The sequence below is a fragment of the Cricetulus griseus genome, chromosome 4 (genome assembly GCF_003668045.3).
Source record: "Cricetulus griseus strain 17A/GY chromosome 4, alternate assembly CriGri-PICRH-1.0, whole genome shotgun sequence".
Classification (NCBI taxonomy): domain Eukaryota; kingdom Metazoa; phylum Chordata; class Mammalia; order Rodentia; family Cricetidae; genus Cricetulus; species Cricetulus griseus.
Window position 1 is genome coordinate 182626314 of NC_048597.1, and position 6000 is coordinate 182632313.

The following is a 6000-nucleotide window of genomic DNA, read 5'->3' on the forward strand; positions in this document are numbered from 1 at the left end:
CAGCCGCTGCCTTGGCTCGTAGGTCAAACCTCTGTCAACTGGGTTGGGCTGGTTCTCTCTCATTTCCTTGTCACTAGGGAGCCTCATTTGGGAAGTGGAGTAGACCCAGTCAGCTTCTCACGGGGTTGACAGGATGAACCCGACTTCTGAGTGGTCCTGTGTGTTTCCTGATGTGATGAGCCGCCTGCTCCTCATTGTCACTGCACCAGTTCATGCCCACACCACCACCATGCTCTCTGACCCCACTGAGCAGCAAAGACTCACACTGGGGAATGTGTGAGGTGGGGGTGTGGTGCTTTCTGCATGTGAATTGTGAGGTTCCTCGGATGGAGTGGTCCCTGCAGTTTCCCTCTAATGGAAAGACATGAAGGCCTTGAAGAGAGGGTCTGAAATAGTCATAGTGGATCAGCATTGGGCATCCTGGAATAGAATCCTCCTCCCTTTAATCTTCCTACCACCACCCCTCATATTCCGTTCATTGCTCTGGATTTTATTTTACTTCAAGACATGGTCTTATGTTGCCCCAATAGGCCTCAAAGATGACCTTGAATTTCTGATCTTTACAGACCGTTTATTTGGAGATGGGGTGGACCCCAGAGCTTTGTGCAGCTAGGCAAACACTCTGCCAATGGAAGCACATCCTTGAACCTCAACATTCTTTCCTATACTGGTGGGAAGAAAGAGCTAGAGAGGGTCCTACCTAGCCTGAAACTGGGCTTTGGAACTTTTTGCCAGACATAACTGGGAGATTTTGAGGGTTTCACACTTAAGCTGCCTACAGAGCCAGTGATCATTTTGCCAATGGTATATGTGGGCAAAGGGAGCATTGGGAGATCAAAGGGAAAATGTCTCCAACACTGGTTATTTGAAAAAAAAAAAAAAACCCTTGCAAAAATCCCTTTTAAATGTTTATGTGTAAAGCTTGCTTGCATCGTGCTATTTCAATAAATCTCCCATGACACAAGAAATAAGAATTAAAACTTTGTGGTATTTGAATCCAGATTCATCATAGCCCACAGCACTCCATCTCCACCTGGTGGCATCATAGGCTCCTCCCGCCGTGTGTGCCCTTTGTGTGTGTTTGCACAGAGAGAGTTTGTGACTTTGAATCAGGAGCAGAATAACCATAGGGGCTCATAATACGCATGTGCATGAAAAATGATTGAATCTTAGAAAACTTGCCTCATAGGATTCTATTGCCCTTACTAGGAACATTTGATCAGTCTGGGGCCAAAACTGTATTTTACATTTGTTTCATGTTATATTTATATATTTCATGGGAAACTTCAAATTTAGGAAATGAGTCTCAAAAAGTCATTGGATATTTTAATCTCTTAAAAAGGATATGAATGTTATAAGCAGACACCAGGAAGAACACAGTTTGTAAAAATATCCAAGTATAGATTTTATTATATTACAATAATCAAATGAAACATGTAAATCTCTTAATTAGACATGGTCCATTTTGTCTTTTATAATATTGAGTTTCCCTTAGTAGGCATGATGATTAGTCACCTCATAGGATATTTTTTGAAGATTTATTTTTATTTGTGTATGTGTATATGTGCATATATATATATATATATGTATATATATCTTGCAGATTTACAAGGAGGCCAGAAGAGGCATCATATTGCCTACAGCTGGAGTTGCAGTTGGTTGAGAACCACCTGATGTGGGCGCTGGGAACTAAACTCAGGTCTTCTTGGAGAGCAGCAAGTGCTCCTAACCACTGGGCCAAAGCTCCAGCTCCTCCCATGTTTTGTAGCCTAGCCTGGTCTCACACTTAGGGATTCTCCCACCTCAGCTTCCTGAATATTGGGAATTGCATGAGTGCATCACCAAGCCCTGCTTTCTCAAATATTTTTTTTTATTTTCTTACTTCTTAAGCACATGAAGCACTTGACATTCTTGGGGTTGCTTTGACTGTCAGCATGCTTGGTAGGAGTAAAACTCCAGTCTATTTAAGCAAGTTGCTACTTTTTTTGGTGTGTGTGTGTGTGTGTGTGTGTCTTGATAATTTTACTTTCCCAAGTCCACTCTATTCTATTCTGGGGTAAACAGATGTGCTGGATATGCCTGTGAATATGCTGTGTATCTGAGGCATCATTAATTCCTGGTAACTGAAAGGGAAGACTCCAAATCTGCCCTTCAGTCCTCAGCTACCCAGTGCCTTCCTCTCATGACCACTCCAAGTCAAATTCTCTTAAACACACCTAGATATTTTATTTCTCTCTTAATCCTCTGGTTCTTAACTTTTCCAGGATATCTCCCTAGCCCCCCATCCCATTTCCCACACCCCAATTTCTTCCTTCCCTGTTCTTAGGCACAAGGCCTGAGCATGGGTCCTCTACCACTGGATGGGATGCAGATCCCTGAGTGTTCCTGTCAGAGAGATAGGCAGGGGCAAGGAGAAGAGATGTGTCTCTTCTGAGCAAAGTGCTTATGTCCCCAGGCCCTACATGCCCCCATGTAGGTCTGACTCCTGCCCCCATGGGGCCTACATGCACTGTTACCATCTCATCTGTCAGGTGGACTGACGCTCCCTCAAGAAGAGCCAGGCCCTTGGACAGCTGAACTAAAGGGTTGTGCAGAGCTGGAAGCTCATATGGTCTTTGGGGGGAGAGTCAGGGAGGGCAGAGAGACAGAGCTGAGGAGGGAGGGTGTCCCAGAAGCTGGGTGGTCCCAGCTGAGTTCTGAGAAGATAGAGTCAGGTGAGCAGAGAAGGGAGTCTGAAAAGTCATGGCCCTGTCTGAGGTGGTGAAGGGTGGGATGACATCCCAAGGGCACACCCATTCTTTCGACTGTACTGGGCCAGGCCTCTTGGCATGGAAGCTAACAACTGAGCTGGTTTGTCTGGAACAGAATAGAGCATGTATATTTTCTGGAATTCTCACTCTGATTCCACACTTCACCTCCCAAACTGATTTTATTTTGGTCTTCAGTAGTATCTCTTACGGAATGAGAAACATATGCATACTCTTAAACACACACACACACACACACACACACACACACACACACACACACACACACACACACACTTTGAAATCATTTAGAAGAAAGTTAAGGGCTTTCAAAGTCAATGCTCTAACTACCTCTGTTCACTTTCTTCTGTGTAAGGTTAGAATCTGCTTCCTTTGCTCCTGGTGCGCTGTTTCCCCATTGTTCTGTCCGGCAAAGCTACTTTTCAGGAGGCCCTACGTGGCTGGGAGGCAGCCACCAGGGAATGGAGGCTCCATCGCTGTGCTGGAGCTGGACTGGCTTTTCAGTTTTTGCCAGAAAAAGAAAAGAGTCACTTTCGTTTGCACATACTTCTGCTGCTGAGGCTTCAGGTTGCTGTTTGCCAAAAGCCCACACAGGGTTTGAACCTTCCAGAACAAAATGCCAGCTTGTCCTCCTGTGTGGAGTGCAACCCCTCAATGCACCTGCCTTCGAAACTTGTGGCACTGCAGGGATGTGTCAGGAGCCTCCATCCTCCATTCTCGGAGGCCTAACCTGGCCTCCACACAGCTGGCTTTGGAGAGCCGCCAGCTGCAAGCATCTTCCAGGGCATGCCCACATTCTCCTGGTGTACCTGCGCCAAACAGCAGGGGAGGCTTTGAAGTGCCTGGCTCCAACTCCCCAGAATCCTATAGGAATCTCACCCTGAAATACAGAAGATACCATCCGCATAAGTATTTCAGGCAAGAATTCTCTTTTCTGGGGCTAAGAAACCATCTCTGCTGATACTGCAGCCTCATGCAGCACCTTGCTTCCTGAAGCTTCCCCTGTGAGATCATTGCCAAGAAACATGTTGTCTTTGTAGATAAGGTTCTGGCATGAAGAGGAAAATTGAAATTACCTAATCCATCACACTTTCTGCCAGACTTGGGTGCTAGACAGCTTGAGGTTGGATTCTTTGCTCAAATGCATTCATCTTAAGTCCACTACCTGAGTTATGGTCTTCTCCACCTACTCCCTTCCTCTCTCTCTTTCCTTCCCCCTCCTCTTTTACCTCTTCTTATCTCTCTTCTTCCTCCTTTTCTCCCCCTCTCTCTTTCTCCCCTTCTCCATCCCTCCACCCTCCTCTCACCTCCCTCCCATCCTCCTCTTTTTCTCCTTTCTTTGTTCTTTGTCTGTTGGGCTGTTTGTCCATCCATCCATCCTTCCATCCATCCATCCACTTATTCACCTTTTGGGGGACGCACCCAGTTCTGGTGTATATTTGTGCTCAAGTTCTTGGTAGAAACAGTTACTAAGCTTAAAACTGGTTCCTTGAGTTGTGGAAGAAAAACAGTCGGTTGAAGGCCACAGCAGTGTCTTCCCATCGGTGGGTGCACAAATTGTTCAAACCAGGAGACCCACCATGCAGATCAGAGCCAATGTCTCCTCTCTTCAGCTAGGGAGTACAGAGCCATTCGGGGTCCTGGAGATCAGATATGACTGGCAGTACGGGGCCACCGTGTTCTAATCCCCTCTCCCTGGGATAAGACCTTGGTGTGTGCCCAGGCTGCAGCCACATGCTGGGACCTGCTCTCGGGCCTTGGTCCGAGCTCCGAGTTCAGTGCTGCTTGGTCTGCATATTCTCTTCCTGCCCCAATTCATTATCTCAAGTTTCTAGTACTAGCAACCAAGAACTCTGACTCATCTACCCCGCAAATTAATTAGCTCAGTGATTCACTCACTCAACCAACATTTCCTGAGCAAAACACTGCACGAGGTAGGCGTTATTTGTCTTTATTTTATGGATGCAGACAGGGAAGCTTGAGGAACATAAGTTAGGAAAGTAAACATTAGAATCTGGCATCTGGTATTTAAGATGGCATTCTCCACTTCTCTGGGAGCCTGGCACAGGCAGCAGGGTCAAAGATTCATCTCAAATTTTAAAGGATTTCAAGATTTGCTCACTGAGCAGACACCCGCATTCACATTTCAGCTGTCACCTCCCCAGCTTGAAGTAGTACTCTTGTCCTGGCACAACCTGGACGAGATTTTCAAAGACCCTGCAGTAACAGGGATGCCTGGAGCCTATGTGCAAGTGGGCTGCTTTTTAAGGATTTATTTGTATTTATGTGTGTGGGTGTTTTGCTTGCACCGCATTCGTGCCTGGTGTCCTCGAAGGCCAGAGTAGATCATTGGATCCTCTGGAACTGGAGTTCTAGATTGCTGTGTACCGCCATGTGGGTGCTGGGAACTGAACCTGGGTCCTCTGCAAGAGAAGTAAGTGCTCTTAACTGCTGAACCATCAGTCCAGCCCCTGTTTAATACGTTTAAATAGTAAAGGACAAATGAATTTCAAAGGCTAAATTTTTTCACTTTCATTTTGAGATTATAATTTGGTTATATTTCTCCTTCCCTTGTCTCCCTCTCTCATCCTTCTTTGCTCTCCTTTCATTCCCAGGTCTTGTTTTTTTTTTTTTTTCTTTTTAACTAGTGTCATCACATGCATATACGTATGTGAATATACGTATACATCGCTAAATATAACCCATTCAGTCTGTATAATGTTAGCTGTATGTATGTTTCCAGGGCTGGCCATTCGGCAAGCACAACCACGTGGTGTGCCTTCCCTGGGGAGTGCCCCCAAGTTCTCCCTTCCCCAGCTTTCCTCAGGTACTTAGAGCCTTTGTGTAGGATTGAGGCCTTTGTGAGCTCAAAGGCTAGAAGTTTAAGCAAGTGCAAATATATGGCAGAGCTGTAGAGGTGTGGCTGCAGGTAGAATTTTGATCCTAAGTTGTTGTGGCTGTTTGGGTGTGGTAACTGTGCTGTGGTGGATGTAGAAGAAATTTCATCTGAGGAGGTGTGTGGCATGGTATTTAGAGATGAAATGTCACGAATGTCTGTGGTTTAATGAAGTATAATTATGTATGCATGTGTTTCCTGCTGTATTTCATCAATTGATAGCTAAAAGAGTCAGAAGGGGAAGCACATGGGACAAAATGTTAGTTCCTGGTGAATGCAGGTGAGGGCTTTATCGTTAGCATCGTGGATCTCTCTTTTCTATAGACAGCATTTTCT